The sequence below is a fragment of the Colobus angolensis genome, unplaced genomic scaffold (assembly GCF_000951035.1).
Source record: "Colobus angolensis palliatus isolate OR3802 unplaced genomic scaffold, Cang.pa_1.0 Scaffold76, whole genome shotgun sequence".
Classification (NCBI taxonomy): Eukaryota; Metazoa; Chordata; class Mammalia; order Primates; family Cercopithecidae; genus Colobus; species Colobus angolensis.
This window is the reverse complement of record NW_012121376.1, coordinates 4,392,958-4,406,097: the sequence shown is the minus strand read 5'-3', so window position 1 is coordinate 4,406,097 and position 13,140 is coordinate 4,392,958.

The following is a 13,140-nucleotide window of genomic DNA, read 5'->3' as shown; positions in this document are numbered from 1 at the left end:
TTATTCTCCTGAGGGAGCCTCCCCCGTGTCCTCCTCATTCTCCTGAGGGAGCCTCCCCTGTGTCTCCTCATTCTCCTGAGGGAACCTCCCCTGTGTCTTCTCCTCATTCTCCTGAGGGAGCCTCCCCCGTGTCCTCCTTATTCTCCTGAGGGAGCCTCCCCCGTGTCCTCCTTATTCTCCTGAGGGACGCCTCCTTGGTGTCCTCTTCTTATTCTCCCGAGGGAGCCTCCCCGTGTCCTCCTCTTATCCTGAGGGAGCCTCCCCGTGTCATTATTCTCCTGAGGGAGCCTCCTCTGTGTCCTCCCAGATGCTCCTGAGGGAAGCTTCTTGGTGTTTCTCAGTGCTCAGCAGCCAGCGGTGCCTGGCTTGTCCCACTCACGGTCCCTGTTCTAGCACAGAGTTCTTCTGGGCCGGGCTCCCACTATCCTGTGTGCTCTCTCCTCCTCCAATGACGGCTGCGGGGGGCTGTGCCTCTTACTGCCCCCTGGGTATGCTCATGGTCCAGGCTCACACCGCTGCTTGTGTGCACTGCAGAGTCCGAGAACACACGTGGGGACCACTGCTCCTCTCGCGTTCCTGGCACTATGTTTTTTCCTGCGTGGGTCCGTTCCTCTCCACCTGTGGAAAACCTTCCTATCCTTTACACCCGTTGTACCTGCTGCTTCCCCCACAAAGCTGTTTCTGGTGGTTCCCGTGTAGGGCGAATTGGATGTGGTGGGGTAAGCCCCACTCACTTCACACCAGCACCCTGGGTTTTCGCCTGCTTCACCTCTGAGTCCTGGGGTGACTCTTTTCACCTCTCTGCATCCCAGTTGCTGCACGTGTGCTTGGGCTAGCCTCTGCCTGGGGCTAGTCTACTGCCCACAAAGTTGTGGAGAAACCGGAACAAATAGCCCAGGGGAAAGAGCCTCGTGGATTTTATTTCTCTTTCCCTGTGAATTCCCGCAGTGCCTGCCCAGTTCAAATCCTCTCAGCCACATGGATTGTTTGCTTTGAAGTGTAGTGATTTGTACACCTGTCAAAATTTCCCCACCAGGGAGGCCACTGGCTTCTTCATAGCTTCTGAGCACTTAGCACACCCTGTGCACGTTCGTTTCCTTTTTTCTTTCTTTTTTTTTTTTTTGAAATGGAGTCTTGCTCTGTCACCCAGGCTGGAGTGCAGTGTCAAGATCTTGGCTCACTGCAACCTCCGCCTCTCAGGTTCAAGCAATTCTTCTGTCTCAGCCTCCCCAGTAGCTGGGATTACAGGTGCACTCCACCATGCCCGGCTAATTTTTATATTTTTCGCAGAGACGGGGTTTCACCATGTTGGCCAGGCTGGTCTTGAGCTCATGACCTCAAGTGATCCACCCACCTGGGGCCTCCCAAAATGCTGGGATTACAGGCGTGAGCCACCCTGCCTGGCCATTTTCTGAACAGCTATGTCAACAGGTTAGTCCTGCTTCAAGGACCAAGTAGAACTTCTTCCATATCCTGGATTTGCCCCTTGGCAGTGTCTCATCCCTGTGTCCCGATGTGAGTGCTGCGTAAGTGGCTTCTTCTCACTGTGTGCATTGACTCTTGCCTGGGACTCTCCTTTCCTACCCACCCCCCATCTCTGAATTCAGCCTTCAGCTAACTTTCTGCTTTTAGTTTAACCTGTTCTGGTTTCTGGCTGTCACCCCCAGATATGCTTCCACTTGCAAGTTCATCATGGGGTTCACCCACTAAGGTGCCCTGGCTCTGGGCTTCTGTATTCCCCAGGTCTGAATTTGGAATTCCTAGCTTCCACCTCGCAGCAGCCTCCCCCTACCCCATCCATCCTTGGCTTTGGGCCTGTACAGCCAGGCTGTAGCTGGGTGATCTTTCCGGATACTGCTTTGAAGAGTTTACCTGCCAATCTCCAAATTTATCATGAGTGTATTCCCATGAACATTTCAAGGTAGCACTATGTATCAATGCTTTTTCTCAAAAGTCATTAGATTTTGAAGCATATAGAAAATAATACAGTGAATGTTTACCTCCAGTTTTGTCAGTCTTTACATTATGTGATATTCACTTCATATTGCTTTTGTTATATACAACAGAGCAGACACGGTTGTGACTCTGTTGCCCACGTCTCATGGGGATGTCATTTACTTCCTCCTCCTCAGAGATAACAACTACCTTGAAGTTAGTCTCTATCATCCTCATACACATTTTTATTTTATGTCTACTGATGTCATTTCATAAACACATTACTCTGTGGTGCATGTTTCCGGCTTCATATAAATGCCATGATATTGCATGTGGTTATTCTGTAACTTGTGTTTTTTTTGTTCAAAATTGTATTTTCAAGGTTTATCATTTGAACTGTGATGTTGTATGTATTGGATTCAAATACCACAGGTTATCCATGACCTCTTGAGGTACGTCTGTGTTGCTTCCAAGTTTTGTGCTGTAACAGATGTTGCCCACGTACATATTTTTTTCCGTGTCTTATTGATCACATGTATGATTGAGGGTCTTTGCCTCAAATTGGAATTCTTGATGTATAGAGCATGACATCTTTTTTTTTTTTTTTTTTTGACAGAGTCTTGCTCTGTTGCCCAGGCTGGAGTGCAGTGGTGCGATCTTGGCTCACTAAAGCCTCTGCCTCTGGGGTTCAAGCGATTCTCCTTTCTCAGCGTCCCAAGTAACTGGGATTATAGGCGTGTGCCACAGCACCTGGCTAATTTTTGTATTTTTAGTAGCGATAAGGTTTCACCACGTTGGTCAGGCTGGCCTTGAACTCCTGACCTCGAGTGATCCACCTGCCTCGGCCTCCCAAAGTGCTGAGATTATAGGCGTGAGCCACCGTGCCCCACCAAGCATGACCTCTTTACCCTTGGAGACAATGCCAGAATTTTCCACGTGGTTCTGTCAGCTTCACTCCACCAATATGTGATGGAGTGAATACGATGCTCCCAATTTCTCTACTTTCTCAACCTTGCTAGGCATTGGCAGACTTTGAGAGTCTTGCTGACATAAGGAGTATGGGAGTCTATGTCACTGTTTGACTTGCGTTTTCCTCATCGCTATCATAGTTGAGTATCTTTCTGTGTGCTAATTGGCTTTTTGGAATTTTTTTTTATTTTCTGTGAATTATCCAGTTAAATAAAATATTTAAAAACAGCTTTATTGAGGGATAATTCACATACCATACAATTCATCCATTTTAAGTGTCCAACTCAATGGCTTTTAGTACATTTACAAAACTGTGTAACCATCACCACCATCAAGCTTAGAACATCTTCTCACCCCAAACAGAAGCCCCATATGCATTTGCAGTCACTCCTCATTTTCTTTCAAACTCCCTAGCCCTAGCTAATCACTAATGTACTTTCTGTCGGTTGTATGAGGGGAAACAGGTATTGGGGAATTGGGTGATGGTTGAGGCATGTTTTGCCCAATAGTCAGCCTCCCAATGACCTGAAAGAAAATTCCTCCACCTTTCTCGGAGACTCTTTCCAATGTGGCAACCCTGGATACTGGGCAAAGCCTTGTCCTAAACCTTGGCCCCTCCCACCAAACCATGCCCAATTTGTGGTCTTTGGGGACACTGGGAAATGGACTGCCCCCAACAGGGATACCTTCCCCATTCAGGTGCAGCTCATAATGAAGCCTCCCAACTATCACAGGAGGAAATTTCTTCACTGCTGGCACTGACCAAGGAAGACTGAGGGTGCCTGGGATTCTTCACTCCACGTCTTGTGAGTCCACAGAACCCAGGGTAGTTGGGACGGCATCCGGTAAAATTATTTTCCTTCTTTTGAATACCGGGGCATGCCTATCGGTATTAACTGAATATAAAGGCCCATTAGAATGATCATCCGTTTCTGATGCTGGCATGAAGGGCATACAAGAAACCCCATACAAAACCTGGCCTGTATACTGCTCATTTCAGGGAGTCACCCTCACTCACTCTTTCTTGGTCATTCCTCACTGTCCCACTCCTTTATTAGGAATGGACATTCTACATAAATTAGGAGGAATCATTCATTTACCAGCCCTACACCAAAGCATCCCTTATTTATTGTTATGTCAAGAACAAAACCCCTCCTCAGACACTCAACATCAAAGAGACTTAAATCCCAAATTCCTCAGCCAAGTAAACCCCATAGTATGAAGCACTGACTTCCCCATAATAGTTACCCACCATTCTCCAATCCAAATTTCACCGAAGGAATCCTAAGCACTATATAGTGGTCCTACAACATCCCCTCAATCCTCATGAATTAAGGGGACTCAAGCCCATCATCTCCTGACTTTTGGCTGCCAATATTTTAATCCCCTCCGATTCTCCCCACCATATTCCTATTCTCCCAATCAAAACACCACATGACTCCTAGAGACTAGTTCAGGATTCGTGACAAATCAACTCCACTGTTGTTCCTGTTTGTCCTGTGGTCCCAAACCCCTCCACCCTCCTATCACGAATTCCTCCCAACACTAGCCATTTCTCTGTGTTAGACCATGCGTTCTTCTTTATGCAATATAGATTCAAGACACTTCAAGATGAATTTACTTTCACGCCACTGCAGGAAAAGAGAGAAGGGTCTTGGCATGGATAAGTACTCAATGATACATTGACAAATCATGCCAGTCATTTGAGGAAATTTATGTGTCAAAACAGTAAATAACCCAATCGAAGCAACAAATAAGGAAATAAAAACGTAAGAATAATTCTTAGGGAAAATAAATCTGACATTCGTAGTTCAAAAAGATAAGCATGCCTATTCCAGTCCATGTTGCAGAGTTTCAGCAGTAATATCTGGCACGCACTGTCTCTCCAGAACCACTACATGCTGGGATGAAACAAACAGGTTTTCCATTTATTTACATCTAAAAAGGAGTCCTTGGAAATTATTCTATAAAAAGATAGTTCCAAACTCCTTGAGGTTCCAAGAGGAACCCAAGAAATGGAGCCAAGTGACAAAAAAGAATTTTTTTTTGGAAACAGGGTCTTGCTCACTGCAGTTTTGAACTCCTGGGCTCGAGACATCCTCTTGCCTCAGCCTCCTAAGTAGCTGGGACTATAGGCATGCACCACAACACCCAGCTAATTTTTAAATTTTTAGCAGAGATGAGGTCTTGCTATGTTGCCCAGGCTAGTCTTTAACTCTTGGATTCAGGGGATCCTCCCACCTCGACCTCCAAAAGTACTGGGATTATAGGCATGGGCCACCGCACCCAGCCAGGAAAGAGAATTAATGCACCTCCTGAGGCTTCTCGTGGACCTACCTGAATCTAATTTTTATACATGTTCCATGAGCAGCCCATGAATTAGATGTTGTTTACACATTCATCTGGCTTGGCTTGAAAGTGATGATGCATTTATTTGCATGAGTGGGTGACAGGGGTTAAAAAATGAGATCAGAACCAGAAGAAGGCTGTCAGGAAGGAAATGACTAACTCATCAAGAAATTTCAGCCATTTGTGTCCTGTCCCTAGCAACTCCCCCACTAAGTTCCCAGTAGGTTCATTTTCAGTTTGTAGAACAACTCTACTCCCTGAGCAAAGCAATGCGGAGCAGTAGAAAGAGACTTGGGTTTGAAGGCAAGAGGCTCCAGCCCCCCCGAGCCTCAGTTTCCCCATCTGTCAAGTGAGGATAACCATGTCTTCCCTGCTTCACTGGGCAGGGCAAAGGAGATGATTTAAGAGCAAGCATTTTGTAAAAGAGAAAGCAAGCTGCAATTTTAAAGTTGCTACTCCTAGTCCCCCTCAAAGCTGCCTAGCAAATTGGTTCTTCTCCTTAGTTTCCTGCACTGAGTTCTAGAACTTAGTGCTGGGACTCAAGGGGTCCCTCTTGACCCCTGAGCCTGGAGAACCCACTCTGCCTCGGAACCCTTCCTTGCATCCTTCCTTTGTAGGCAATCATTTGGTGCATCCCAGCCAACTGTGCAATTCCAGAGAAACAGCCAAAATAAATAGGGAGAAGGGAATTTTGACGTGGGGTGCATTTGACTGTTTCAGTTCTGAAAACATTTACTAAAGACCTATTCAGTGGCAATGAAGTTGACCTCAAATCACAGAATCTTAAAATAGGAAGGGACTTGGAGATTATGGGTTAAGTAGTGCACTCTCTCGAATCACACAGCAACACCACAATCACCTCTAACAGGCGGTCTAGCATGTGTTCCCTTCATGCTTCCAGGAACAGGTGGCTCCCACATCACCAGGCACCTCATTCCATTTGTAGAAAGATTGTTAAAGCACATCCCATTACTAAGTGGACTGAGGTAAGCATGGGGAAAAATTCTGCCCACTGACACACAACTACCATATGCCACCTAAGTCTGAAATGAAGCCTGCTTATAAGCGAAGACAATTACAAAGTCATCAGTCTTGTCTCTAAGTGCCAGGGTAAAAATGGACTTCTAGGATTGCATTTAAAAAAATCTCTTACCATGCTCAAAATTTGTGATTCTCCTTAGAGGTAAATTATTGTTGTTGCATTGGTATTTTATCGTGCTTCTGCCATTTGTTCCTCAGAGATGCACCTGCTGCACATCTGCAAAGGTAAGCTGGAGATGAACATGGGTGAGCGTTCCAGATTATTTGGCACTGCTTGCTAAGCACACAGATTCGTGATGCACGGAGTCAGAATCCCGGGAGGCTCCTCCTGGGAACCTACACCTTGATAAGTGTCCCACTGTTGCTTATTTATGCTAAAATTTAAAAACACTCATCTATGTCCCATGTCAGAATAGATATAATATATATTTTGTAATTGTCGACTTTGTAATTGTCTTCATTTGTAAGCAGGCTTGGAGTCCCATAGATGAACCCACCTCCCAGGTTCCAGCAATTCTCCTGCCTCAGCCTTCCTGGGATTATAGGCGCCCACCACCACGCCCAGCTAATTTTTGTATTTTTAGTAGAGACAGGGTTTCACCATGTTGGCCAGGCTGGTCTAGAACTCCTGACCTCAAGTGATCCACTGCCTCAGCCTCAAAAAGTGCTGGGATTATAGGTATGAGTCACCATGCCTGGCCCAGAATTTATATTTTTCACAAACCAGTATTTCCTGGCAATAACTCTAAATGTTCAGGATATTTTTGATCTACGCTTAAGAAATGTTTTACTCTTAAGACTTTTTTTTTCTCCCCCAGGACTGTTTCAAGTTCTTCCATTAGCGATAAATGTGAATAAAATTTATACCTGAAAGGCAAAATGTTATTGAATGCTTAGTGAAATTATTTTTCTTTACATTAAATGTTTATATACTTTGCCACTCCTTGCAGGAGGGTTATGAATTAAATACCTAGTGCATTACAGCTGTCTAATAAACATCCAATAAAGGAATGTCAATGCATTTAAAAGTGATGAGTTTTAGGATATAAAAAATAGAAATCTCAGATTTTTATTTGTAATCCTTCTAGAGTAAAGAAACAGATTGGGGCAATATTAGTAATTCGTAAATCACCATCCAAACCTGCTGTGAACAGATAGAGCAAACTGACTCAGTGAAAGAGAAGTGACCAGAAGCAAAATGGGGTCAGAGTTCATGTCTTTAGGGCAGATACATTTTACCCAGTTTCTCAATATTTCTCTTCTCAATTCCCCTGAGTCAGTCCCAACTTACCGCCTTTTAGAGATCTCACTTTTATTGTACAATAGGTTCTTACATGAAAACATTTACCACTTTTGTACATATATATATATCTATACATAGGCACACACACCCTGTGTATTCAACTGCCTGATAAACTGTAGTCATTTGTTCTGTGTTGAGGAGACTGATAAGTGAATCTTTTCCTTATCTGCCAGGGTAAACTGCCAACTTTCAAATACTCTTTGGTTTTCCCAGGTGAGTCATGCACCTTCCAGTATCTGTAGCCCCAGGGTTGCTCATGCATGGGACTGGGTCTTAGTTTTTGACCTAGAGAAGGTATACTGAAGTCTTTGCTTGAGCCAACATCTTTGCCAGGTGCCCTCATTGTGTTTATTTTTGTTATATAAACTTTAAATGGGCGGCAGGATGGTGTTTCCACCCGTGCACACCTGTTGACAGACCACCCACATCAGGTAGGGCAATCCCTCTGAGGGGCGGCAGCAGATGTGAGGGGCTTCCTGTCTTCATTCTAACCTTCCTCTGAAACGCTGGTGTGTAGTGGCAACATTGTTCTTAAGCTTGAGTCCCCTGACCAAGTGAAGCATGAGAAAATGCAGCCTACCCTAGTTAGAGGCAGCTGAGCACAGGTAGTTAATGGCAGGTAAATTAGCCACAGGCACCTTTGGAACGAGCAGCAGGTGTGGCGGACCGGAACCTCCTCGGAATGAGGAGCATGTGCAGAAGAGTTGGCACAGCAGGCTGGGAGTGCTGCTGCCTTTAGGAAGGCCTGTTTGGGGGTTGGCCCTTGATTGCTGTCCGGGAACTTGGATTTCAGGACTCTTCCTGCCACCCTAACGGATAAAAGTGGCTCACTGTGTCCAAACAGTGCAAACAGTGTGGTTTATGCTGAACCCTGCTTTCCTTCTGGGAGTCTGGAATTTTTTGGAACGTGCCAGGCGGAAGGTGCCTATGTGACCAGCATGCCCCATAAAAACCCAGGGCTCTGAGTCTCTAGTGAGCTTCCCTGGTTGACAACATCTCGAATGTATTGTTGCAACTTGTTGATAGAGGAATTATGTGCATTGTTTGGGATTCCACTGGAGAGGACTCGGGAAGCTTGGGCTTGCTTTCCTCCAGACCTCACCCCATGCGTCTTTTCCCTGTGCTGATTTCGCTCTGCATCTTTTTCCTGCAATAAACAGTAGCTGTGAGTGCAACTATATGGCAGGTCCTGTGGGCCCTCCTCCTGCAGAATCACTGAGCCTGGGGAGTTACTGGGGTCTCAGCTCAGATAGGTATAAAAATTAATACTCCTCCTAGAGCACAGAGATGAGCAATGTTCTTCCAGCTTTCTTTCCTTTTGCCCTCCCTGAGTTTTTTTGTTTTGTTTTGTTTTGTTTTTTTTTGCAATGAACTTACACCTTGTCTACTTAAGGCATTTCTAATTTAGTGCTGGGATAAGTAGGGGCACTGAAATAGCATAAGATTTCCCCCTCGCCTCAAGAATAATTCAGCAAAATAATTCACAATATAGAGCAAATACCAAATGATGTTATAAAGATTTCAGTATAGCTGGAGTCCAGTGTTTTTAAAATGTGGGTCAGTGAAGGCTGGAGTAGGAAAGAGGACAAGATTTAAGGTGGATCTTAAGGATGATGTGTCAGGCAGAATAATGGCCAGCAGAGAGGCCCAAGTCACAGCCCATGAAACCTGGGATTGTGTTAGGCTACATGGCAAAGGGAAATTCACATTGTAGATGGAAGGAAGGTTGCTAATCAGCTGACCTTACAATAGGGAGATGATCCAGGTGGACTCAATATAATCACACGGTCTTTAAACGTGGATAAGTGTGGTGCACCTGCAGTCCCAGCTACTCAGGAGGCTGTGGTGGGATGATTGAGCCCAGGAGTTCCAGGTTGCAGTGAGCCATGATTGCACCACTGCCCTCCAGCCTGGGAGACACAGCAAGACCTTGTCTCTTAAAAAAAGCAGGGAGGGCAGGAGAGAAGGGCAGAGTGATGTAACGTGAGAAAGACTTGCCCGCCATTGCGGACTTTGAAGATGGAAGAAGAGGCCGTGAGCCAAGGTGCGCAGCCGGAGAGAAGCTGCAAAGACAAGGAGCAGATTCTCCACTGCAGCCTCCAGGAGGAACCCGCTCTGCCGACACCTTTTTAGCCCAGTGACACCATGTTGCACATCTGACCTGCAGAACTATAGATTGTAAACTTGTGCTGTTTTAAGCCATTAAGTTTGTGATAATTTGTGAGACACCATAGAAAGTGCACTGAGATGTGTAGTGTTTTGGGGGGTGAAGAGGAGGATGAAAAGGAATGGACAAGCCTATCAGGTCCCTGGATGGAGATTTAATGAAGATGCCAAGACTATGGATCCTAGTGAGAGTCCTGCAGCCCCCGTGCCCTACAGATACCAGGGAGATGAGGCACTGGGAGAGTTCGTACTCGGCTGGCGGTTTTGTGCCCTCTGGGCCTAGAAAGTATGTAATGCTGCTATCCCTGTATAGGCAGAAGGATAGTTAAAGCAGCCCCACTGAGGGCAGTTTGGGGGCTCAGCTGACTTTCCCTGCTGGAAGCCTCTCTCCTGACTTAACCCCAACAGAGGCATCTGCTTCCAAGTGCTGCTTGTGACTCAGCCCACATGAGGACACACCTTCAGCCTCTCTCTCCTGAGGTTCCCCTGCCTTTTCAGGAGGCCCTGGAGGGCAGGACCCCACACTGGCTCTTTGCTGAGTGGCCCAGCTCTGGCCTACGGGACATGTGTGCATTTCCCTTGCCCACACACGCTAGGGCTGCCACCATTCCCAGAGCAGTGCAGGCTCTTGGCGCCACCACCCAAGTGCCCTGTTGATTTCCAGGGCAGCAGTCAGAGCCCCATCTGCAGGTGACTCTGGTTTTCTCAGGACTGAGTTGACACCTGTGCTCTCAGTAAACATGTTTCTGAGCACTCTTGAACTCACTTGCTAAGCTTGGCTTGGAAAGTGTGAAGGGAGAGGTGGGGGTCCGCAGCTGGAAATGTTCTCGCCTCCTCCCTCTCTCTTGAACCCATTTTATTTGTCTGCTCTGGCCAAAGGGTAAATCTGAACATGTAAGTCTCATACACTGTGGCTCTTCATGGAATTGGTCCCTGTAGAAGCCGGGCCAGGAAGAATCTAACACCCTTTTGCACTACAATTTATTGAGCTTTTACTTTGTGTCAGGCACCGTTCTAAGCAGTTTATATGTGAGATTGGATGGATTTCCACCACTCTCATTCACATCTTGAGAAAGAGCACCCTTTCTCCAAGACTAGGAAAAACAGCCAGGGCCATAGAGGAGGGCTTCTGTAATGTCATCAGAAGTGGAGAAGAGGTACCGAGATCCCATTAGCAAAGTGCAACCGAAGAGTCATGCTAAGTTCACTCTGTCCCTTGGGGCATTGCCTTCCTCAGCTCTGGCTGCCATCATACAACCCCATACCTTGTGTGGCTTAAATGGCAGACATTTATTTTCTCAGTGTTCTGGAGGCTGCAAGTCTGAGATCAGGATGCTAGCATGGTCAGGTTTAGGGAGGGCTCCCTTCCTGGTTTGCAGACGGCTGGCTGCCTTCTCGCTGTGTCCTCACACGGGCAAAGAGTAAGTGAGAGCAAGCTCTCTGGTCCCTAGTCCCTCATCAAAACTTCATTAGCTCTCGAAGGCCCCATCTCCAAATACTGTCACATTGGGGGTTAGGGCTCAACATATGTATTTGGGGGGACATCATCTGGTCCATTGTAGGCACTGTCCGGGTCAGAAGGCCTCTCAGGGATTTGGTCCTGAGGCTGGCTGTGGAAGGTGCTCTTGCTTCATCACCTCTGCACCTGCTCCACCATAAGACCTGGGCAGACAGATTGGCAGCTTAGCAAGACAGATGGGAGGGAGGCTCGACAGGGAGGTTTCTGGACATCAGGAAGACAGGAATTAAGGAGGGTGAAGAGGAAGAAAAAGGGACTCCATGAAGAGGAGAGGGTCTCTAAAAGCCGCAAAAATAAGTGAGGAGGTGAGAACCAGCCTGAAGCACCCACCTGTGACCTGGTGGGGGCAGGAAGATGTTAGAGGAGCTGGGAAGCTAACCAGATGGCAGGAACCCTTCCCATTCTTCATGGAGGCAGATTATCACTGGTCTGCTATTGGCATTCTTAGAGTTAGGAATCACTGTCCATTTTTCTAGACTTCTCTCTTGGTGACGATTTGACCTTTTCCTCTTGTGCTAATGAGCAAGGTGGAGGAAAGAGATCTCTCTCTCACACACATACTATCTCATTCAGTGCCCACCAATCCTAAGGGCAGGAACGATTGAGTTAGGCCATAGTAAACTGCACTTCCGTAGGTCAAAAAGTTGAATGTAGGTGATGTCACAGAATTTAACCTAGTATTACCATCAATGCCATTATAAAGATAAGGAGACTGAGGCTTTGGAAGGTTAAGTCATTTGCTCAAGCTCACACATTTGGTGAGTCAGGGAGCTTGGATTTGAACTGGGGTCTAACTCCCAAACCTGCTGTGGTAGGCTGCTACCCATGGAAACAGGGGTTCCTGCTGGAATGTGGAAAAGATGAGGTTGGTAAGTATGACTTTTAGATGCCAGGAGGAGACCTGTGTGGCTACCACTGAGAAGCTCCTGAAGACAGAAAGGCAGGGTAGCAAAGTAGAATTAACAGGGAAGGGATGAGGAGGTAGGAGGGCAAGTAGGCCACTGAGAGACCAGGAGGAAATTTACCGGGATGGTGAGATGCTGGAAGGAAGGATCAGAGAACCTGGGACCGTGCTCTGCATCTTTTTGCTGCAATAAATGGTATTGCATGAGATGCCACTTATTGCCATGTGTCCTCATAGTAGTCTTTTTAAAAAATTTTATTATTATTTTTTGAGACAGAGTTTCGCTCTGTCGCCCAGACTGGAGTGCAGTGGTGCAGTCTCAGCTCACTGCAAGCTCCACCTCCTGGGTTCATGCCATTCTCCTGCCTCAGCCTCCCGAGTAGCTGGGACTACAGGCACCCACCACCACGCCTGGCTACTTTTGTTATTTTTAGTAGAGACGGGGTTTCACCGTGTTAGCCAGGATGATCTCGATCTCCTGACCTTGTGATCCACCAGCCTCGGCCTCCCAAAGTGCTGGGATTACAGGCATGAGCCAACGCACCTGGCCCATTTTAGTCATTTTAGTCATTTATATGACAAGAAAAAATGACAGGGTGATTTTTGCATATGTGCATACCTATTTACACAGCTCCCAGATCAGGAGCAGTGATCTGAGCTCACTAGATATGCTCAATTAGGTAATAATCAATTCAGGTCATCAAATTGATCACCCAAATCAGTTTAGGTAATTGATGACCTAAATTAAGGCAAATATATACAATGAAATATATGCAGCTGTTAGAATGGGCTAGATCCCAGTGTACTAAAATGGAAAGAAAGCTCTTTGAAACCTAAGAAAACTGTGTTCCTATTATATGAGCAGAAATCTCGTGTACACAGAAAAATGGTCTCTCTCTCTCTCTCTTTCTTTCTGAGATGGAGTCTTGCTCTGTTGCCTAGGCTGAAGTGCGG